Genomic DNA, 25,439 nt, shown 5'->3' with positions numbered 1-25,439 from the left:
GCTGTTTTGGGTCTTCGTTGCTGTGCGCGGGCTTTCCCCAGTTGCGGCGAGCAGGGGCCACTCCCCAATGCGGTGCGCGGGCCTCTCATTGTGGCGGCTTCTCCGGTTGCAGAGCACGGTCTCTAGGCGTGTGAGCTCAGCAGCTGTGGCTCACGGACTCCAGAGCACAGGCTCAGTAGTTGTGGCGCACGGGCTTAGCTGCTCCGCGGCATGTGGGATCTTCCCGGACCAGGGCTCAAACCCGTGTCCCCTGCATTGGCAGGCGGATTCTCCACCACTGCGCCACCAGGGAAACCCTCTAAGTACGTTTTAAAAATAGTAATATGGAAAGAATATCAGCAAAATACACAGTATATAATCTCTCATTTGCAGTATATAATTGAATTGATATAAGTGAATTTTGCAAATAAATGAAATTTACCCTTTTAATCATTAAAACCTTTTTCATTTTAACAACTCCCAAATCGCCCAATATTATCTTTTGCTCTGTATAGTAAGTTTAAGGATATATTATTTCATTGTAAAATTCTAGGGCTAGAAAGGAATTTAGATTTTATTAAAAATCTTCCAGTATGACTGCTCAATTTAACAGATCAGGAATTTTGAACCCAAGTGTATGATATGTCTTACTCAATATCATACAACTAATCTTGGTTCCTCAGTTCTTACTGGTGGTGAATAGGTGTGAAAAGCCTCTAGCTTTTCAATGTGTTCTTCTCTGGTCCCTCCCAGCTTTGCTAGTTTGCCTTCCAGTTTGTGAGCTAGACAATCAGAGAACCAGTTCTGTCATAATTTTATGCAGACTGAGAACAAGTAAGATGGAAGTGAGGACCTGGGAAGCATTAATGTGAACTGTATTAGATCCTTACTGGAGCACCTCTCCCTCCTAAAATGTCTTCTAAAATTATTGGCTTATTTCCAGATAAGTTGCTGGACACGTGAGATGTAATTACAATTGATATTTTAATGCTGAGTTTACAATGTATGATAAATTACTCTTGAGAAGAAATCTTTAATCTCAAAAATATTTGATTATTTGTGTTATTTATTATGCTTACTATAATATGATTTATTAACATTATTTTAGGTTAAAACCACCTCTTCTGCTAACATACTTTGTTTTCTTTTAATCTTGGATCTTAAAATAAGTCTGCACATTCAAGTTGCAAAGATGACAATTGGTTGTAGCTGGGTAAATTACACAGTAGATTTTAGATCAAAGTTTTCTGCTGTTACTAACTAGTATGATCTACTGACAAAGTGTGAGTTTATTTTAAAAGGTTTACCTTCATATTTTGGCCTTTTCCTATGTAGATTTTTCCTTCTTCTGAAAAAAGTTCATAAAACACCAAATTCTTATATGCTAAAAACCAATGTGAAGCTGCAGATCTTTTTATTTCAGTTTAAAAAGGTTTATTTTTTTTCACACATATGCCTGAATTATAGGAGTGCTTCTGTATTAGAGTAAAATTAATAAAAGTAATAGCTTCAACCTGATTTTAAATCCTTCATTGTTTTATTGTATAATTTTACTCAATTAATCTTCAATTTGTATTTTTAGTTCCTTATGGGATTAGGAAGGTTTGGGAGGTTTTTGTTTTCTTTTTTAATTGTATAAGATCATTTTGGTTATGCAATTGGCACAAAGAGGTATTTCCTCAACTGTATGTATATATATATTTCGTTAATAATAATATACTGTTTTGAATAGCCTGTTATTCAAATAATGCTTTTATTCGGATAAGAATAATAATACGTATTTATTATAGGAAATTCAGAAAATTAAGAAGAAATGAAGACTACTGAATTACCTATGTTCCCACTGTTTGTGTGCCTTTTGTTAGTCTTTTTTCTAAGCCTACAGTATGGTCCCAATTGTCTCTCCTCTCGATACACAAGCACAAATGCGCACAACATATAATGTATTTATAATGTGTTCTGCTTTTTCACTTAACATAGCACTTTTCGATGATTGGTTTATTTCAAAGTGATTTTTTTCTACAGTGAGAAATTCCTTCTTTTTATAGGGAATATGCAAGAACCACTGGGGGGAAGAACTTTGTAGGAGACAGTAATAACTTGTTAAGGAATATCATTTTACATGGACCTTTCCCATTCAATAAGATTGATTTTTATTGTTGTTTAAATTGTAAAGAGGTTATGATTAAGACTAAATTTAATATTACCATTTCAAGTCATAAAAACATAAAGACAACAAAACTATGAGTTTAGACAAAATCATACAGTAGCTAGCTTGCCTTGGAGACATTATGATATATACTTTTAGAAAACAAACATTTTAAAATTCACAGATGCTGCAAAGCCCTGGTCAAACATAGATTACAATCAGTTTTTATGTAACAGTAAAAATTCCAAAGGACTCTTACCCACCCACTCTCAATATGTATCACAGATATGCTTCTTCTTTTTGCTCACAGAATGTAAACCACATTTATTTCTATATCTGTGTGTATTTTAAAATAAATTACCGCAGAAAACAAAATAGGGAGTACACTGTGTTCAAATGCAAACCAACAGAGAAAGCAAAAACCTTATATTCCCTCTGAAGAGCCTGTAGCATAGTTGGTGAGAATTTTGGAATGCTTATAGAATTTGAATGCGGTATCCATTTATTTCAAGAGTATATGCTACCTTATAATTATCAGATCGTTCAATACATTTAGCAAATGATACTCCACTTTCATTATAACAATTCACTTTTTCTTGTTTGTGTTCAGTACTATCAAATATAGAAAGAGCTCTTTACTTACCATTCGGGGAAAGATGAAATTTATCATTGTTCCATAAATACTCTGGAAAGCAAAGAAAATATTATTATTTATTATATCTCCATCCACAGGGATCCTAACTGCCAAATGTAATGCAACAGCACCAAAATAAAAATGAAGTAAATCTATTGCAGAAAACACAAATCAGTGTTCTAAGAATTCTTGAATGTGTATTACATGCCTTTGGACAGAGCTACTTTAGGATTAAACAACTGTTGTGATAAGTACTTTCAAAGTCAGGAATAAAACATTTTATTTTCCCCCCAAAATATTATTGGATTAAGAGAATACTGTCAAAAGTTTTTTTTTTTTCTTTCTCCCCTTTAGCTCAGTTGAATTTTTCATTGATAACAGATAGGACAGCTATACTTAAAACTCTTTAAGGAAAATTGAGGGGCATTTTACTTTCTTGAAGTCAGCATTAATGACAATTGCATCTATTTATATGCAAATACATTTCCTTTTTGGAATCTTGAACTGAAAATCTGATGTAGGAGCTGAAAACAGAATTAAGAGTCCAAGCTCTTATTTTTCCACACTAAATAAGTGATAATAAAGAGCTACATTTTTCCTTATTGTTTTCTGTTGATTAAAAACGGGTTTTAATTGCATCACATGGTAAGAATTAGAACAAATTTGTATTTTGAAAAGGTATATACGTTCTTAAATTTATTCTCTCCTTTAAATTTTTAAAATTAACATTGACTTTCACAATTAATAAGTAGTACAAAATAACCTTTCTTAGTGTCAATAGTTCTAATATATGTATACATATAGCTGATTCACTTCGTTGTACAGCAGAATAACACAACATTGTAAAGCAATTATACTCCTATAAAGATATTTAAAAAAAAAAAAAGGAACTTGTCAGGATGTAAGAAAATAGGCTTTTCTCATATCCTGATATATAATGTCATTACATATTGGTCATTTTCTGTTCCTTTATGTTTTTGTAAGAATCATAAACTTAATCTAGAGAAAAACACACAGAGTACATCTCCCTCTGCTAAAACTAGATGATAGCATAAATAACATATGCAGAAAAGGGATTTACTTTAATTTTTGGATAATGACATTTCAGATCCTTTGATTTTTTTTTCGAATAAAGTAATCCTGACTAAAAATTATAATGTGTTAGTGTCACTTGAAATCATTATTTCCAAGAAAGATGATGTTTCAGTAAATGAAAATTAGTGAAAATTTCAAATGACAAATACTGACAAAATTTACTGACTTTTCACTGGAGGATAAAATTAAGATTTGAAAGGTGTCCTACTTAGTTTTTCACATAGAAAATATCTTATTTTTTAGACTTTTTTTTTTTTCCGGTACGCGGGCCTCTCACTGTTGTGGCCTCTCCCATTGCAGAGCACAGGCTCCGGACGCGCAGGCTCAGCGGCCACGGCTCACAGGCCCAGCCGCTCCACGGCATGTGGGATCTTCCCGGACCGGGGCACGAACCCGTGTCCCCTGCATCAGCAGGCGGACTCTCAACCACTGTGCCACCAAGGAAGCCCTTTTTAGACATTTTTAATCTAAAGAAACGTTTGGGTAGTAAATGTGGAAGTCTGACATTCTGTAATAATTGAGGAATTCTCCCCACAAGCATAGTTTCTCCTAAGAAATCTGTTTTTCATATTTAATTATAAATATTAATAATTTATTTAAATTTTTTTGTATTTATTGATTTTTAATGAAATATATTCAAGGGAAAATTTTAGACTTAGAAATACTTTATTGTGTGTAGTGCTTATTTCTGAAGAATTGTTAATACAACTTTTGATATTATAGCTTATATTTATAATTACTAAACTGCTAAAAAAAAAGTCAAAGTATTTTTAAGCATCAGCTCCTGAAGAGGGCAGCACGTTCTAGATATTATTGAATTTCAAGCTCAAATATGACAGCTTTGGCTTTAGTATACTTTTTTTTAAGAACTAGAGGGGGAAAAATGGATTTTTTTTTTTTATAGATGTCTACTCCCATGATACAATAAGCCAGCAGAAATTCTAGGCAGCTGCAGACCAAGGTCAAAACTGTATTTGATTATTACAAAAGAACATTCAAATTAGACACCTAAAGCAATGTATTTAGAAAGGGAACAACAAAATACTAGTAAGGAGACTTTCCATGAGGAATGTGTTTTATCTTAATACTGCAGATAACTTTTCCTATTGGCAGTGCATTGACTGTCAAAACTACTAACGGGGTTAGATTTAATTATCTCACTTCTTGCACATTTCATCTCAATTGCTATGGCAACATTCAGTTGCCTCAGCAGCAATGCACACTTTAATCAGATATTTCCTCCTCATTTCTCTATGAGCCAAAACTGTGTAGTCAAATTTACAACCAAGTCCTGATAAATCTGATAACACTTCTTACAATTTAATGGCAACTTGCCTCCACCCACACATATAAATATTTTCAGAGAGGTTTGTAACTATTGGACAAGTATAAGACTTGATAAAAACATACACTTGGACTTTCCTACTTCATTGATATTTCTTTGCTATTTCTGCCACTATTCTTTATTAGAAGTTTTTTACAAATTCAAAACTCACTCCAGCAAGTCACTAACGTGGGTCACCTGACCTCAATAGGAGAGCTGATGAGTAAACAACCTCCAACATTCAGATGTCAACCCTCCTCAAAAGCCTATTGAATTATTTACCTTTTATCTGAACATACTTTGAATTGGCACATCAAAGAGGCTTTTTCTATTTCTTGAAAGCAGGTAAAAGAAGGAAAGAAAATAATTCAAGACAAAGCAAAATCTGATATAGGAAGAAAACTGTAGGGTATCAGACTTAAATGGAGGGCCAAGCATGAAGAAAATTTGGTTAAGCTTCAGTAATGAAGCAATTTTAATGAGAAGTGAAAGCATGATGCATTAAATTGTTGATGTCACGTGGGTGAATATTAACCATCTACATTGCTGGACAAATCATCACTTTAGCATTTTGCAAAAGATTAGAGAAACTTTTGTGGGCAGATAAGGAATATCCAAACTGTCTTCAAGTCCGATTTAAAGTGTTAGCTTATTATATTTTTATAAATGTTTGGAATTTTTTTAAATAGTAACTTTTAATTTGATACTGTATAATAAAAATTATTTTAAACTGTGATTAAGCAGCAAAGTAATCTAAGGTCTTCCTAACAATTTTAGTGGCTGCTATAAATTTGTATTTAGATAACAAACATTTTATCCTGAAGTTGTGATAGTTCTTTGGTGAGAAATTTTATACCCGTAGCTGACAGTAATATTTCAGCATCGTTTTTCAATCACCACTTTGTAGAGTCTAGTAAAATTTTCATTAATTGAGACCACCAAAAAGATGTTTTCTGTACCTGGTTCTACCAGTCCAACATTTTAATAGCAATTTCTAGATTGCATCTTATGTATTACAGACCACTAAACATAGCATTCAATCAAAACTTAACCAAACATAAAAAATATTCTGTAAAATACAAGTCATATATTTTGAACTTTGAGCTGATTATTAGCATATTATGTTCAAAATGTAGTTATTGAAAAGCTAACTTCTCATTAATGATGAAGTTTGGAAGCCGCATAACCTTAGGAATAGCTGAAGGAATAGATGTTTAAAAAGAGAAACCTATACAGGAGGGGAAGCATGAAACCTGTCTTCAAATATTTGAAAGTCTTATGTAAAGGAGACAGTGCGTGTCTTAGAAAGCTAAGACAAATGATACAAGTTCCAGAAAAGCAGATTCCAGCTCTCTATAAAGAAAAACTTAAAACAATTAGAATTACTTAAACAATGGCACAAACTATGAAGCCCCAAGTTCCTTGTCTAAGCATATTCCATGTATTGTTTGCATATGAACCCTTTATTTTCTGTTGCTTGATTCTGGGACAACGTTGTAAAAATGTGGTAGAAGCACTCCACAAATTTGGATCTGGGAGTTCAGATGAGTCTTAACGAATTTTTCAAGTACCAGTGCTTTATATTGGTACGGAAACCTAGCAATGGTCTGCAAACAGCATATTCAGCAAGGAGATAAACAAACAGTTCTTAGTGAAGAGCTATCTAAAACCTCCAAGGAGACATGTAAATTGGTCCTAATTGGCATTCCTTCAAGAATCTCAGTAGATGGCAGGGATTGAATAGAGGTGAAGAATGAGTTCCCCTTTCAGTCTTGACTTGGCTCTTCTACCTGAAGCTGGGGTGCTGCCAGACAAGGTGTACACCACTGCCTATGTTAGACTTGTTCTCTGGATGAAAGGAAGATTTTCGCATTATTCTCAAACTCTATATTCACTTAAGAAATAATAATTGCTCAATTAAGGGTCCAGAGCTTTTTTTCTGTACCCAGAGAAACTAAAAGTTAAAGAGAGGGCTTCCCTGGTGGCGCAGTGGTTGAGAGTCTGCCTGCCGATGCAGGGGACATGGGTTCGTACCCCGGTCCGGGAGGATCCCACATGCCGCGGAGCGGCTGGGCCCGTGAGCCATGGCCGCTGAGCCTGCGCGTCCGGAGCCTGTGCTCCGCAATGGGAGAGGCCACAGCAGTGGGAGGCCCGCGTACCGCAAAAAAAAAAAAAAAAAAAAGTTAAAGAGAAAATTGCACGCCACGTGGGAATGCTCATTTTCAGCAAGATTGCTGAATAAGATAAAGTTGTAACCGATTTGAAGGTTATAAATATAAAGAAGTTGTTGATTCTTGAGTCAAAGTAATGTTTACTTTTTGTGTAATACTAGATCCCGTAAAGTTTTAGTTTATGTTAGTTGGAAATAGTCTTTTTACTTAGATTTTGAAATTTCCTTGTGTGATCCTCTCTTGAATCACTTTGAAGGAACCAAGGGGCTCACAAAGGTCTTGCGTAGTATGTAACCTTTATGTACTCCAGTGCTGTTGTTTAGAGCATGAGATCTTTTGAAGAATGGCTGTCTACTAGAAGCATCTCTTTCTATCTAAAGAGCTGATGAGTTGTTTTGCAGCACCAAGAAATGCTAACTTGTATTTTTACTCTCAAAGACTATGGGATGTTAGTACTTCATTAAGGATTTTATCTCCCTTGCCCCTCCGGGCCTCTGCAAATCAAATCTTTACATTATGTTGTTTAAAATTACACCTGCTGGGCTTCCCTGGTGGCGCAGTGGTTGAGAGTCCGCCTGCCGATGCAGGGGACACGGGTTCGTGCCCCGGTCCGGGAAGATCCTACATGCCGCGGAGCGGCTGGGCCCGTGAGCCATGGCCGCTGAGCCTGCGCGTCCGGAGCCTGTGCTCTGCAACGGGAGAGGCCACAGCAGTGAGAGGCCCGCGTACCGCAAAAACAACAAAAACAACAAAAAAATTACACCTGCTGAGATTGTGCTTGCAAATGGTCTTGAAACTTTTTTCCAAAATCCTCACCCGCAAAAGCTTTTACTAGCCAGTCCCATTTGGTTGGTTGTGCTCCAACCAGTCTCTGGTGAACACGAACATAAGTTACAGAGAAACAGAAATATTTCCATGGCACTCTGGAGGAACGTTTTGATCCAAAAGACACTACTAGTAAACCAAAGTGTCATTGCAAATTCATGAACATTTCCTTATGTCATGAGTAGCAGTAGAAGGAAAGGGCTTCATTTGTGCAATGGTTGTTCCATGTGTGCAAACAAGTATTTATTTAGTGCCTACCATGTCTGAAAGTTAAGGAGCCACGAAAAGACAAATAGGGGCTACTTTAAAATTCTGGTAGCAGAAACGAACACACCATTGTAAAGCAATTATACTCCAATAAAGATGTTAAAAAAAAATTATGGTATTTGTTGAATGAATGAAGAAAAATACATTGCTGGCCAAAAAAAAACCTTACAATAATCTATAGGGTTCTGAATTTAAGATGAAACAAAGCACAATCTCTGTTTTGTCTCCCAGTTAAAATGTTAATCTATTTCATGCCACAGAAGCTTTTAATATATTTCAACATTACTTCTTTCATTTAAGTAGATTTAACTGAGAAAAAGCACAAATCATATAGTTTTACCCATTATGGTCCTGCACCCCTACATCTACCAGCTTGCATTTCTTACCTGTGGAGTTTAAGGTATCTCTACTGAACCATTATTGCTCTGACTGTGAGCTTAATGAGGGCAGGGGAAATCTGCCCTTTTGTTTTCATTCTGGCCAGTGCAATAGTGCCTGGTAAACAATAATAAGCATTCAGAAAATGATTATTCAATGAATAATGTATGAATAGTAAGAGGAATGAAATGGCGTTGACCTAAATGCAAGAAGTATTCAGGAAGGTTAGTGTAGTTTGAAATGGTCTTAGTTGGACAGAAGATATGAGATTTTTTCACTGGGCCTTCAGGAATGGATGGGGTTTAAATAGCAGGTAGGAAGGAAATAAAGTATTTCTAGTAGAGTTAAGAACATGAGCAAAATTCAATTGCTTTGAATGCAGAGATATTAGTGAAAGGATTTAATCCTTCTTGATGGGACCATGGGTTGTATTATGGGTTAGTGATTTTGTTTGGTTTAGATTAATAGGTATTGTAGAGAAGTGCTTCTCAAATTTTAATTTGCATACCTGGGGATCTTGTTAAACTGTAGACTTTAATTTGTAGGTCTGGATTGAGGTGTGAGATTATCTATTTCTAACAAGTTCCCAGATGATGTTGGTGCTGGTGCTAGACCCTGAATTGCAAGACTGCAGAGCGTCCTTAAAGCTAGACAGTCATTTTGCACTTGATACAGCAGGCATTTGAGAACTACTCTACGTTTTCCGGCAGTTATGGCATGATGAAAACTGCATTTAGGAAGATTAGTATGTCAACCTCATGGAAAGTATGCTAACAAAGAGAGAATGTGGATATAGGAAAACTGGCTGGGAGGCTGTCTTACACTTTATCTGTGTATTTCACAGATTTGGTGCTCAGTTACCTGTTGATTGATTAGTTTGTGTGGACATGGTCAATTCAAAAGCCCTTTCTCAATGGAATAATTGTGGGTCCACTGACTTTTTGAAAACAAGTCAAATTTAGATAAAACACATGGGGAACCCATGAATGTTCTTCATCTCCTCCCCATCTGGAAAAACTGTATTTATTCTTTAAAAGACTTGAAATATTAGCTCTTCTGTTCTTCTCACATTATAAAATGTAATTATTCCCTCACAAGTATCTCTCAAACTCTGATCTTATTATATCATAATGATAATAATAATTAGTAATAGTAGTACAACTAGTGTTTTTTGAATGCTTATTAATAGCCCCAGGTAAATTGCTAAGTTTTATAATTAAATCCTTATAATAATGCTGTGAGGAATACTGCTATTGTCATCCCTATTCTTACAGATTGAAAAAAAAAGAAAGAGTACTTGCATGCCCTAATATGGTATCAGGTACATAACAATAAATAGATTTATTCAGAGAGCGATCAATCAAAATGTATTCTAAGAAATCACTGATTTATTTTATTTTTTAAACTTATTTATTTTTGGCTGCCTTGGGTCTTCATTGCTGTGCACGGGCTTCTCATTGTGGTGGGTGGCTTCTCTTGTTGCAGAGCATGGGCTCTAGGCTCATGGGCTTCAGTAGTTGTGGCACATGGGCTCAGTTGCTCTGTGGCATGTGGGATCTTCCCGGACCAGGGCTCAAACTCGTGTCCCCTGCATTGGCAGGCAGATTCTTAACCACTGTACCACCAGGGAAGTCCAAGAAATCACTGATTTCTTAACATAGCTTCTGTTTTTGCATGATATCTTTGTCTTTGTTCCTTGATCTCCAATAATTGTGATAATGGTTAGAACTAGTGACTGTTTCCTATGTTCCAGGTACTACTTTAAGCAATTTACATGTGTTGTCTCTTTCAATGCTCATAATAATCCTAGGACTTGGGTGTTATTATTACTCTCATTTTACATATGAAGAAAATGAGGTATAAAGAGGTTAAATAATTTGTCTAAATTTCCATAACTATAGAGCAGGAGATTTGTATTTTGAACGCATTATAGTATGTTATTGACTTTAGCCTAACTTGTCCTTAGTAACATGGAATTCTGAGTGTTTTCTTAAATGAATACCATAAATTTCTTCAAATGATAATATTTGTGAAAAGTTAATTTTCTCCCAAATTAAGAAAGAGTCCATGAAGTCCAAGAAGCCTTGTTATTATTTCTTGGCTTCTGTCGGCACACCACCATGCCTGACGAAAAGGAACTCCCTGAAGCTGGCATCCATTTAGCATGGGGCAAAATCTTTTCGATAAAATGCCAGCAAATCTCAGATAACCTGGGCCCCACATACTTCTCACCTCTCCAGTCATATTCCAGCCCCCTTATACCACAACTCAATTCCACAGAAGAATAAAGAATATTTCTCAAAATAGGGAAAGGCGTATGCAAAAGGTAGTCTCCTTTACATTTTTTTTCCTTTGGGGAAAGATAGCCAGCTTCTGTGATCCCTTGCTAGTAATAAAAATAATAATGACAATCTTCCAGATAGTTTAAATGTGCAGATATGGTAATAATTATTACTTGTTTGACCAGCTAAACTAGAGATCAAACACAAGTAAAACATTTCATTTTATTCCACTACATGAGGGTAATATTCTAATCTAAATATTTAATATTTAAATTATAGACAAATTTGATATTACGATGTCATAGTTTTTGTTTTTGTTTTTGTTTTTGTTTTTGTTTTTTTTCGGTACGCGGGCCTCTCACTGTTGTGGCCTCTCCCGTTGCGGAGCACAGGCTCCGGAGGCGCAGGCTCAGCAGCCATGGCTCACGGGTCCAGCCGCTCCGCGGCACGTGGGATCCTCCCGGACCGGGGCACGAACCAGTGTGCCCTGCATTGGCAGGCGGACTCTCAACCACTGTGCCACCAGGGAAGGCCCGATGTCATAGTTTTTGAAATTATGTACTTTCATATATTGTTTTAAAGAAAAGTATCCAATATTCCTGTAGTATCCTATCAGTTGGCACATTACTTGTTATGTTAATATTGATCTCATGATTAAGGGGATCATTGTAAAATTGCTCTTTTTTTCCTTTTTTTTTACAACTATATTATTTATTTATTTATATCAGTATGGACTTGTGGATATACATTTTACCCAGAGGGATATAATCTTCTGTTACTATTAGTCAGTTTGATTTTCAAGTAGTCTCAGATACAGTCATCATGATCCCCATTAACCTGACTTCTTTTTTGACATGTCCCTGGTGTCGTGTGAGTAACTTCCATACTTTTGGCATAATAAGATAACCAAGGTTTGGGAGGAGGGTGTGCAGAGGTGCCCATTGTTTTGGGTGTGTCATTGTTCTCAGGATCTGGAAACAAGGAACTATATGTATGAAAAAAATCATCTATTTATATAGCTATCTCTACATGTATGTACACATATTAACATCTCTATTTACCTCTGTGTCTATGAAACTTCAGGAGTTCACACTGATATCTCCATTCCAAACCAACGCCACAGAATCCAATGCAGTTTCTCTCTTTTCATATTTGTGACTACTTCCTGCAACAATGAAAACCCTATCTCCCGATTATCCTTAACATAGTTACTTATTTGATCAATCTCTGTGTGTAACCAATATCCTATTGCTGCTAAACACACCCTCCACCCTCCTCACCCTTCCTGAGCCACAATACTGCTCTTTAGGCTGCAGAGGCTCTCCTCGTCCACACTCCCTACGGATGCTTATCTTCTTTGTCCCCACACAATTTAGGCCTAAATTGCTCAGGAAAAAAAGGGAAGGAAAGAGAATAAAAAAGGCAAGGGGAAAGGAATATGAAAAAGAAGAAGAGACTTGAGAACTTGAAATACTTTTAGCCTGCTTGTCTGCTGCGTGGATTCTAATGCTGCTGCATATTACAGACTTAACTGAAAAGTTTTCTTTCTATTTGAGAAACTAAAAACAAAATAATAAGCCCACTTTAACTAACTAGGCTTCACATATTTGGCAAATATTTATTAAGTGCCTGCTCTGTGCCAGTATAACAAATTTTAGTAAAAACCCAATTAGCTGCAGTTCTCAATTAATCAATATATTTCACTTACTTGCCTTTCAGGGAAATTGACCAATTATAAGAAATCACATCCAAACTGAAGATTTATTCAAAACAGCGTCAGTTATGAAGTCAGTATGGATTTTACTGTAACTCCCATGACATATACTATACTATATAATAATAAATGATATTCAGAATTATGGTTCTAAAAAAGAATATGAAGCTCAATCATAATCAAAATATTGCCATGGTCACTATAGAGATTTTAGAAATCTTTTCAACAAATATAGTTAGCTTTATTCACTTCACTACGAAATTATATTTCTCAAACAACGAATTTCTAGTTTATTTATTCACTTGAGTATTTGCATTGCATTGAGTATGAAGCATCTATATGTATCAGGCACATTTTAAGAAAATAAAAATCGATCAAACTTTCTGTTCTCATGGAGCTGACTATCTAGTGCAGGGAAAAAAGACAACAAATAGGCATATGTTGTATGCCAGTTTATTATAAATGCTGAGAAGAAAAATAAGATGATAAAACAGAGTATGAATGAGTGGAGGTAATGGTAGGTGAGCTGTCTTAGACAGATGGTTAGTTTTTTTGTCATTCATTTGTCATTTTATCCAATGAGATTATCTTTCTCAGGATGAGAAATATATTATTTGCATATTTGTTGGCTGGTTTTCTTTAAGTTTGGGTCAAATTTATAGTGAACTCTTAGCTTCATCTAAATCATTTTGTAAAAATTAGAAAATATCAAACAAGATGGTAAATTGGGAAGGTAGAAGGGAAAGAAAAACTTAGTTGAGGAAGCAGTTCAAGTGGACTTTTAAATTGAAAAAGAAACTTTCTGGGAATTCCCTGGTGGTCCAGTGGTTAGGACTCCACACTTGCACTGCTGAGGGTGAAGGTAAAATCCCTGGTTGCGGAACTAAGATCCTGCAAGCTGTGCAGCCAAAAAAAAAAAAAAAGAAAAAGAAAAAAGAAAAAGAAACTTTCTTATATTGCTTAGGTTTTCTACATGAGTTACAATATCTTCATAGTTTTTTAAAATTATTTTTATTAAAAAAATGTCATAGTGGGGGCTTCCCTGGTGGCACAGTGGATAAGAATCTGCCTGCCAATGCAGGGGAGATGGGTTCGAGCCCTGGTCCAGGAAGATCCCACATGCTGCGGAGCAACTAAGCCCATGCACCACAGCTACTGAGCCTGTGCTCTAGAGTCCATGAGCCACAACTACTGAGCCTGTGCACCACGACTACTGAAGCCCGTGTGCCTAGAGCCCGTGTTCTGCAACAAGAGAAGCCACCGCCATGAGAAGCCCTCACACCACAATGAAGAGTAGCCCCCGCTCGCTGCAACTAGAGGAAAGCCTGCATGCAGCAACAAAGACCCAATGCAGCCAAAAATAAAATAAATAAATTAAAAAAAAAGATGATTATCTCTAAAAAAAAAAGTCATAGTAGCTGAATTATACTTCAGTCTGCTGATAGACCTCATGTGTCCTTGAACAAGAATGAACAGAAAATGAAGCAATTGAAATAGACAAAATCTATAAATCTTCCTATTGTTCATTAGCCACTTTCCAGATAAATATTTCAGTAACTCTCACAAATAGTGACTCAATTTTAATCATTTAGGTTGTGGATATGGTCCAAAAGTCTTCTATTATTCCCAAGCAAAAACCGACATTTTATTTCTTACCTCAATAGGTATATGTCTACTCTAATAATACCATTATACATTTAAAGAACTGATATTTTCAATTAAGAGGAAAGAAAAGTAAGAAAATGAATGTGGTTGAATTCTAAGATAGATTAGTAAACAGAAGTCAGTAGTATCCATATGTAAAGAAAGAGCGTTGGACAAGGGAATTTGAGTTCTGGATTGAACGCTCCCTCATACTTGTGAAACTTGGGGAAAATCACTCCTACTCTCTTATCTCTAGTCTTCTCTTTGGTAAAATGAAGGTGATGTTAGCTTCTGTCTAAAGTCACCACTTAGAAATAAGATCCTAGAATTAAAACAAACAAAAAACCCAATAAAAAATATACTGGTTCTATGTATTTCTACATACACACTTTCTCTCTCACTACATATGTATTATTAAAGGAAAAATTGTTTTTTCAGTCAAATAAGATAATATGTTGATACTCAATTATTAAAATTCCTTTTCAGTAAGATTACTGTTCTATTCCTTTCAATCCTTTCAAAAATTACAGTAATCCTTTCAAATGACTACATTTGAGGAAAAAGAAAGGGTGGGAGAAAGACCTACAGTATGTTTTTCTCTTGATCTTTATTTTTTGATAGTGTTCACAAAATATGACTCCATCTTTTTTTTTATGACTACATCTTAATGATTTAGATTTCACACATGTTCAAAAATATTTTATGGGAAAATATCCTGGTACATTCTACATTATTTCTCAAATAAATAATATTTAAAGTACAAGTTTGAATTAGTTTACTTATTCTTGAAGATAACGGTAGCCAAAAATAGCTACTATACTATTTAAATTATTGGCAAGAGAATCCAATAATAAGGCTTATTAACTATAATAATATCTTGACTTTTATATAGTACATTTATTCACAGTGGAGAACACTTTACACAATATGCATATCATTTTCTAGTTCATTCTCAAGGGCACTTTATAAAATATAAGTTAAATAGTTTTAAAAATATTTGTTTATTTCACTCATTTTGCTTTCATAATATTTAGTATCTTATACTTTCAATTTAATAAATTATTCCTTTTTAATACATACCAATGTTAATATTATACACATATACTTGCAAAGGCACAATGTCCACTGGCAAGGAGCATACAACTGGCATTTTAAAAATCAAAATCAAAACGAAAAACTTTCCACAAAATAATCAAAATATACAAACAAATAACTCTGAACTTTCATTTTATTTATCCCTGTGCATTATATTATTATATAATAAATTGTATTTTAATTTATTTCTTTTTAACCAAACAGTACTGAATCCATTGAAAAATCTCCTCTGACATGACATGCTTTTATATCCTTCTCTGAATTTATGAGCATAGGAATACTTATTCTTTTGGCCTCAAGCCATTTTATAAGGTAAACAAAGTTACATGAGGTTTTATTAAAACCTCAAATACGGGGCTTCCCTGGTGGCGCAGTGGTTGAGCGTCCGCCTGCCGATGTAGGGGATGCGGGTTCGTGCCCTGGTCCGGGAAGATCCCGCATGCCGCGGAGCGGCTGGGCCCGTGAGCCATGGCCGCTGAGCCTGCGCGTCCGGAGCCTGTGCTCCGCAACTAGAGAGGCCACAACAGTGAGAAGCCCGCGTACCGCAAAAAAAACCCTCAAACACAAAACTAGCCAACCACCACGTGGATGACAAATTTGAATGGGAGGGAAAAGCAGCTCAAAGGCTTTGCAAGCTGGCTGATAAAATATATAAACACTGAGCAGCCTAGAAACCACAGGACAAAGCTACCATTTTCTCCCCTTATAAATCCATAAATACTATTTATGTATTTTCACATAAATTTAAATTCAAAGGTGGAACACTATTATCTTTCACAGGACTATTGTCAGGGTGAACTGAGATCATATTCACTGAGTGTGTACTAAGAGCTGGGCTCTATTTTATTTTATATCTTTTAAGAGATTAAAAAAAAATTTTTTTTAATTTATTTATTTTTGGCCGCGTTGGGTTTTCATTGCTGAGCGTGGGCTGTCTCTAGTTGTGGTGAGCAGGGGCTGCTCTTCGTTGCGGTGTGCACACTTCTCATTGTGGTGGCTTATTTTGTTGTGGCCCGTGGGCTTCAGTAGTTGTGACACGTGGGCTCAGTAATTGTGGCTCGCAGGCTCTAGAGCGCAGGCTCATTAGTTGTGGCGCACGAGCTTAGTTGCTCCACAGCATGTGGGATCTTCCTGGACCAGGGCTCGAACCCGTGTCCCCTGCATTGGCAGGGGGATTCTTAACCACTGCGGCCACCAGGGGAATCCCTGGGCTCTATTTTAGTTGTATCTACCCATTTAATCTTCACAACCATGCTGTAACTATTAGAATAAACCATATGAAATTGACATTTCTGTAGGTGAAAAACTGTTGAATTTCAACCTAATACTATTGTTTCTCTCATCTTACAAATGAGGAAACTGGGGAACAGAGAGGTTAAGTAACTTGCTTAAGGAGAATCACTGTTTTTCCCATTTTACAATTGAGGAAGCTGAAGCTCAAGAAAGAATAAGTGACTTTCCCAAAGATACACAGCTATCTACTTCTCAGAGAGATAGATCAAGAGAGACTATATCTGGGCTTCCCTGGTGGCGCAGTGGTTGAGACTCAGCCTGCCGATGCAGGGAACATGGGTTCGTGCCCCGGTCCGGGAAGATCTCACATGCCGCAGAGTGGCTGGGCCCGTGAGCCATGGCTGCTGAGCCTGCGCGTCCGGAGCCTGTGCTCCGCAACGGAAGAGGCCACAACAGTGAGAGGCCCGCGTACCACAAAAAAAAAAAAAAAAAAAAGAGACTATATCTGCCTATGCACTTTGTAAATTTTATATTGTTAAAAAAGTTAAACTCTTTTTATTCTTAATATTATGAAGTCTTCTTAGCTTCACAATGGGTCTTTAATAACCCAAAGGGAATGCTGCATCTAGTTATCAAGACAAAAGGCTTTTGTACTTATCAGCTTCTGAGATGCTTCCCCTTTGAACTGACAAGGTGAGCTGCAGTTACCTATCTCCGGCTTTTTCTGTTATCAACTCAATGCTTAATGATCGTTAAGGTACTGGAGTACTTTGGTTTCTCAAATTAATTCCTATGCTGTCCTTGAAACAAGTGAGGTGCAAGGGTTATTGGGGATAACATTAAAAAAATTTATGAAACATTATCATCTCAAGTAACATACAGATAATCTTCAAACATAATTTCATGTGATTTAATTTGAGCTGGAATCGGGGGAAAGTATATACAACAGAAGAAAGAGGAACATAAACAGGGACATCTGGTTGTTGCATTTGCTCTTCTGCTCTATTTTCACCAATGTCTCAGACACTGCCTTGCCATAAGTTAGGCACTTCGAGACATTATCTTTGAGCAGCATTTTGTTCACTGCAATAAGGCTGGGAGAGAGACCATCTTCAGCCCTGGAATAGAGAACACTAAGATCTTTCTTTGCTCCTTTGAGTGTGCTGCCTTTCCAATGAAGTACTTAACTACTATTGCTGGTTTCTTTGTAAACATTTCACTTACAAGAGTAATATTTTATCTTTATGGTTCTCTTGGACACAGACGATACAGTGGTTACCAGGGCCTGGCTCAGGTGTCAACCTGTGTTTGAAGCCAGACTTAACCTGTATTTGAAATTTCTACTGCTTAACTACCTGTGTGACTTTGGGCAAGCTGCTTCACAACTCTATTCATCAGTTTCTCATTTATAAAATGGGGATTATATTAGTTCCTACCTTATACAATTTAGAAGTATTTTAAATGAGACGATGTGAGGAGTGTTTAGAACATTGCCAAACATGCCGAGTATTTTAATGGATATTGATTCCTCATGAAATTTTGAGCATATCTTAATTTAACATTTAGAAACACAAGTGCTTTCATGTGTTCATAGAATGCTTAAACACTCATCAGGAATTTAGGTTAATTACCTTAAGAACTGATTCATCACACTGTTTACAATTTTCTTATTCCCACTTTATTTTCTACATATATCTCTAACTTTTCACTTCTAACATTTACATACTATCTCAGTTTTCCCAGAATAAATACACTTCACACCAGTTACATCTATCCTCATCCTTTCCTTTCCTTCAATGTTGTAATGCATTTCATTGTTTCTCCTTATCACTTTTTGATAACTGCTGTATTACCAAAATAGGTATCAGTTACTAACAGAGTAGCTATGGTTCATCACCTAAAATTAAAGGAGATGAACTAGAGAAACATACAAAAACCAGTTAAGATCTACCCATTACTACATATCCGTGGCTACAACAACAAAAATTGCATGTGGATGTTACACATGGTAACAGAGATCTTTGTACTAGAAAAAACGTGAAATGTGAGTTGTAAGTCACAGTAGGTTAATAGAAGACTATTAGCTCTGATTTTTTTCTTTTTCTTATAGAACCTTTTAATTACTGCATTTCTAATGTACTTCTCTTTGCCAGTAGTTCTCTTCTTTTATTTTTCTAATAATGGTTCCTAAGGTACATCCTATAAATTACCCCTTTCTTTTCCCTCTCCCTCTTCTCTTTAAAAAATTCTGGGAAAGAGAGAGAAAAAGTGAACTGTAATTTTAAGTAACTCCTTTGGATTAGTTCATGGTGTCTTTAAAAAAAAAAAAAAAAATCTCTGTCATTAGCACTGTGCTTTCCTGCCCCCATTCTTACACATGTCAATGTATCAGCTGCAGCCATTGCTGCCGGCCTGCCGTTTTTTCTATTAAGGCACCAACTCTAGACAAACAAGCCCTCTCCATTCATTCCCTACATTCTTTACTTCTTTAACTTGTTCTAATTCCATGTTTCTTCTAAGGACCCTCAATTTCAAAACCCTTCATTAGGCTGGTCAAAAGTACTTCAATCTTTCTGTTTCCTTTTACTCTGCAAAAGGCTAGCTTTCTCCTCAGACCCATTTGTTCAGTTTTGTCTCTTAACTCCCTTAACTCTTACATCACTCTTCTGCAAGGACAGTGGCTTTTTACTTATTTATTTATTTTAAAAATTCTCTAAGCCCTGTTCCTCTTTTCTTTAATATGCTCCTGGAAATCTCACCTCTAGATTAAGTAGAAGAGATAAGTGTTACTACTGAACTTGCTAAACAACTTAAAAGATGACTTTAGGTCTTAACATTTGACAAAGTGGCAAGAAATCACAATTCAGAAATCCTTGGAAAAGCAATTACTTGGGGACAGAAAAGAAAAAAAAAAAAAATCTCGGTAACAGTGCCTCCAGGGCAAATAATTAAGTATAAGAAGAATAAAATGTTTTCTTGTAACGATAAAGACATTCATTCATTTATTCATTCATTCATACCATAAATAACCCTGATCCCCTACTATTCTAGGGCTATAATAATAATAATGATCCTAACAATAAAATATCCTCTTCCTGGAGTGTTCATTTTTTGAAATGTTATTTTTTGTTGCATTCTTTGCTTCCATTCTTAACTCTTCACATGAAGCTATTCAAAGTCAAAAGGTACAAACAAGACATCAAGCACTTGATTTTAAGTGTTGAATTCAATGCCATCTCTCTCAAAGTCTTCAACCAGTGTAGTTTAAAGTATGATAATAAAGGGATGGATATAAAAAGTGAAATGTTTTCATCTCTCTTTTCCCTCCCTAACTTTTTCCACTAGTAGAAGAAAGTGTAAGTGTTTGGCAATATGAAGAAGAGAGAGAGAGCAATATATTGGATAGCAAATCTTTAGTGAGTGAAGTTGTTTATGACTCCTAAGGAAACTGCATTTAAATAGCTAATTATGATTCATATGATTTTACAGATTTGGTTTGAAACTATCTTTTTTATGCTCAATGAACTAGGTAGCTAGGTAGGGAACATATTATTCCCAGTTTAAAAGAGAAAAAAAAGTTAAAAAAATTGCACAGCTAGGAGACAAGGGCGGGATTGAGGCTAAAACATAGGCTTCCCAAATCCTGGCCCAATTTTTTTTTTCCATTATAATACATACATCTGTCTTTTAAAAATGCATATGCTAATGTAAACCCACGGCAGTGAAACTTCAGTCTTTTGTCAAACAAACAGTAAAATATACACCACATTCATAGTTAGCTTATGTTTTATATATTTTACAGATAATAAGATATTTGAAAACAAATTAAATTTTTATCAAAATCCTTGGCAACGTTTGCACTTTCCTTTTGTGTGTTCAATTTTTTGATAAAATTTTAATATATATATTTTATATTACAGTAGCAAAAGAGCATGTATACTTTGATTTCAAAGTGAAGTGAATTTTGAAATTCTGAGGCATGGCTCTGACATCAAAGATATTCAAATAATCACCACACTGATAACACTAACTTGATTGAATATTGCAGTCCTCTTGGTTAGAAATATTTAAAAGTTGTCTTCAGTTGATTTCTCTTACTTAGAAAAATATAGCTTCTAAGGGGAATTCAGTCAGGGGCTATTAGTGTGTTAGCTTTTAGAGAAAAAGTAGATAGCTTGTGTAAAATTCACATGTACCTTTAAATTTTAAGAGCAAAAGATCCCAAGACTTGTAAGAAGTAAAGGTAGTACTCAATGACATTTAATTGACTATATCCAATTATTATGTTCTGCTTATGATGAGTATGATCATTACTATGTTAAAGTTGATCTCAGGATATGGATCTTGAAATGCAAAACCTACATCTCCCTGAACTAAGTGTCCCAATGGTTAGCACTCAAAATGCTGAAGTATACTGCCCAAAATGTCTGTCTTCTAAAGGTGAGTCTAAATTCCAAGGAAATCATAAGATTATTTTTTGGTTTTTTTTTTCCCCTTATAATATATCTTTCTTTATCACTGGTTCCTTTTTTTTCCATTTCCTGTGTCTGTTTTGACTTCATTCTTCAACTTCACTTCACTCTAATTTTCTTTACCCTTATTCTAGAACCAGTCACTTTTCTTAGAATTCTCTTGTACCATCTTCACCTGAAATGAGCCTCTATCCTATAGTACACAAAAGGGTGCGAGACTACTCAGTGTACTGAAAACATAACGCTCTGGCTTATATATTTTTTCCATATGAAGCCTTTCTTTCTGTGGTAATAAAAACCTTTAACCATGTCCTCCATTCTGTTCTATAAGCCATCACCCTGCTTTTCCACACTCAACTTGCAGGTTTTGACCCTCCTTCTCTATTACTTTCTTTGAGATCTGAACGTTGTTCATCCCTTTTGCTATATTGCATGCCTTTCTCCTCTCAAAAGCCTCCTACTTCTGTTCATAGCAGCTGATCCTCTGGATATCTCATCTAGGGAGGGCATGTAGAGAAGAATGCCCACCAAATGGTTTAACTTTCAACTACTAAATGTGAATGTTGACTAGAGCTCCTAGTGGTAAGTCTGTATAGTACAGACAGTAAGCACTATGGGGGCTCAAAAGCTTTGAGTCATGTCCCTGTGTTTGTCTGGACTCTGTATCTGTGTCTGAATAACCATATGCTTGTCTCAACCTTGTTAGGATTATTCAATGCAATCATTCAGGCCAAAAGGTATTAAAATTGTAACAGAAATATTGCCAAGCCTAGTGTTTGACTTAGCTTCACAAAAATAACAAAAATTAAAAGTTGGTTTTAAGTTATACTGTGTTAATGGCTACTACTCGGGGCTCAAAAATAACTTGCCACGTCGACATGGCTACTAAACACACTAGAAATCCTATTCAAGGGTGTCGGAAACTCACTGTGCTTTGTCTTGATTAAAATAAACCTTAAAGTAGATATGCATCCAGTAGTACTATGTACTCAGTAGGCATTTAATAAACACTTAAAATAATGAGAATTTTGTCAGAATTATTTGGAGGAAAAATGCAAAGAGTGACTACATTCTTTTCTTTAAAGTGACTTCACCTTAAGAGTTCCCCTGTTGAGAAGCACTATAACCTGGTTGAGCTTTTCTTGGTATGTTGAGTAGAGCAGCGGTGCCCAAACTTTTTGTCACCAGGGACCAGTTTCGTGGAAGACAATTTTTCCACAGATAGGGGGTGGGGGGGGGGGGTTGGTTCAGGAGGTAATGCCAGCAATGGGGAGCGGCAGTTTATGAAGCTTCACTGGCTCACCCGCCACTCACCTCCTGCTGTGCGGCCCGGTTCCTAACAGGCTGCGGACCGGTACCGGTCCACGGCCCGGGGGGTTGGGGACCCCTGGAGTAGAGAGAGTCTTAGCTTGATATTCTAGGACTTCTGATGAAGTTTGTTCTGTTTACCTGCTTTATTTATCCATCAGTAGTTACCAATCACCTCTAACAGGTTAGGCTCATTTCCTACTTTTCTCTGCCTCCCATAGGGCAGGGCTGGGGTAGAGAAGAGATTAGTTCACATTATGTCCTAATATAAACGGATAATAAGACTTTACCCTGGTTCTTTCTCACTTCTCCAGGTCAGGGCATTTTTTGAGTGAACTGATGATTTTGTGTCTTAAGTTAGAGGAAATGGGTTGATTCTCTATCAAACCATTAATAACTTATTGAGCACTAGTTATATGCCAGGACTAATTGTAGATGGTTACACGAATGATTTCATATTTAGCCTCCCAACACATCTATCCCCTTTTCACAGAAACTGAGGCACCCATCAGTTAAAATAATTTGCCTAAGGTCTTGCAGCAAGTGGTGGAGCCAGGGATGGATTTGCACCCTGCAATTTTACTGGAGAGACTGCACTCTCAACAAGTAAGGTTGCCCTAGAATAACTGAGTTAATTAATTCAACTCGTTGTGTGAGGTTGTGGTTTTGTTTTGTTTTCTGTCTGCTAGGCTTGCTTCACTGGATTGGTTCACACTGAATAGATTGCCTTGTCTACAGTTGCCAGCACAAAAGGTCTTTTTGTGAAGCTCTTTCTCTTGGCCTGATTATTCCAAAAGCAAAAGCACCAGCATTATCAGGAGGGCACTAAGCCACTGGTGTCTGGGGCAGCAGGCATAGAGAAGCACCCGGTGGAATGAGTGACAGCAGAAGTAGCCCAAGTCCTGCCAGTTGGAGCCCTATAACCAGGTTAAATTGTTGTGAAGATAGAATCTAGAGAAATGATCACTTAGGTCACTAGTTTAAAGATCCCAGGTAAACAGCACAGAGTTCAGGGCCTAAGGTGAAGCCAAGACAACACAAAGAAAATGAGGTCAGAAACACAGGTGTTGGAATGCCAGAATGCATCAGGAAAACAGGGGTAGAAAAATCACAGCACGTTTAGTCTCACTATGTAGAATGGGGAAAGGTCAAACTGCTAGATGAGTAACAGAAAGAAGAGTATCCCACTGCACTTGGTGGGTCTCTTCTGCAGCTCACCCTAACTGCCGTGTGCCTAGCCTGCCTACGTTTTCTGTAAGGTCCTGACAGTGGACACCATGAGTATAATCAGTTTCAGCTTTAGGTACCTAAACTGGTGGAGCTACCACTGGACTTTTGTGGAAAGGTTTCATTTTCCACTCTGTTGTTTGATTAGCCTTCCCTGTGTTGGGCTGTCCCTACTGAGGGAGAATCCCATTGAGACTGAAGAGCTTCCGTGATCTTAGCAGACTGTTTCAAATGTTGAACTCTAACCTGGGTTTCAGTTTGTTCTCAAGTCTTTAGTTATATCCAGTGTATCAAGGGATAGTTTGATAATTTCAACAATAATATTTTATGGGGTTATGGAATTTGGACATCTTCTAGTTTTTGCAGCTATAAATAAACAAAGATAAACATTATTTAAATTTTTTTGTTGTTTTTCTTCAGTTTTATTGAGATATAATTGACATATAGCACTGTATAAGTTTAAGGTGTACAGCATAATGATTTGACTTATATGAATCATGAAGTGATTATCACAATAAGTTTAGTGAACATCAGTCACTTCATATAGATTAAAAATTACAGAAATAGAAAAACAATTTTTTTCTTGTGATGAGAACTCTTAGGATTTACTCTCTTAAAACTCTCATATGTAGGGCTTCCCTGGTGGCGCAGTGGTTGAGAGTCCGCCTGCCGATGCGGGGGACATGGGTTCGTGTCCCGGTCCGGGAAGATCCCACGTGCCGCAGAGCGGCTGGGCGCATGAGCCATGGCCGCTGAGCCTGCGCGCCCGGAGCCTGTGCTCCGCAACGGGAGAGGCCACAACAGTGAGAGGCCCCGCACCGCAAAAAACAAACAAGCAAACAAAAAAAAACTTTCATATGTAACATAGAGCAGTGTTAATTATATTTATCATGTTGTACATTGGATCCCTAGTATTTATTTATCTTATAACTGGATGTTTGTACCTTTTGACTGCCTTCATCTCATTCCCCTTCCCCTACCCCCCACCTCTGGTAATCACAAATCTGATCTTTTTTCCTATGAGTTTGTTTTTTTGAATACAGTAGACATACAACATTGTTAGTTCCTGGTATAAAACATAGTGATTTGGTACTTCCATACGTTTCAAAATGATCACCATGTTAAGTCCAGTTACGATATGTCACCATAGAAGGATATTACATAGTTATTGACTATATTTCCCACATTGTACATTTCATACCTGTGACATATACTTTGCAACTGGAAGTCTGCACTTCTTAATCTCCTTCACTTTTTTCTTTCCTCTCCCCATGTCCTTCCCCTCTGGAAACTACCTGTTTGTTTTCTGTATCTATAACTCTGTTTTTGTTTTGTTATATTTGTTTGTTTTGTTTTTTAGATTCCACATATAAGTGAAACCATATAGTATTTGTCTTCCTCTGTCTTATTTCACTTAGCAATAATACCCTCTAGGTCCATCTAAATGTTGCAAAAGGCAAGAACTTGGGTTGTTTCTTTGCTACTGTAAATAATGCTGCAATAAACAGAGAGGTGCATGTATCTTTTCTATTTAGTGTTTTTGTTTTCTTCATATAAATACCCAAGACTGGGTATTTATATAACTATAAATAAATACAGATATACATTGTTTTAATTTTAAAGGCCAGACCCAAAAGGTTCT

General features: G+C 36.4%; 1 protein-coding gene across 9 annotated transcripts in view; it reads right to left on the bottom strand.

Moving 5' to 3' along the window:
• Positions 1-25,439, bottom strand: part of ADGRL2 (adhesion G protein-coupled receptor L2) — a 273,598-nt gene that overhangs the window by 210,591 nt on the left and 37,568 nt on the right. For all 9 annotated transcript variants that reach the window (XM_027114165.1, XM_027114166.1, XM_027114169.1 and 6 more), the window contains exon 2: positions 2,772-2,813. The gene's annotated coding sequence lies outside the window, so the exon portion shown is untranslated. The remainder of the gene's footprint in view (positions 1-2,771; positions 2,814-25,439) is intronic.

This window comes from Aethalodelphis obliquidens, unplaced genomic scaffold (assembly GCF_003676395.1).
Source record: "Aethalodelphis obliquidens isolate GAN/ISIS:26980383/991018 unplaced genomic scaffold, ASM367639v1 scaffold13, whole genome shotgun sequence".
Classification (NCBI taxonomy): domain Eukaryota; kingdom Metazoa; phylum Chordata; class Mammalia; order Artiodactyla; family Delphinidae; genus Aethalodelphis; species Aethalodelphis obliquidens.
The sequence above is the reverse complement of the archived record's forward strand: the minus strand, read 5'-3'. Positions and strand labels throughout refer to the sequence as shown.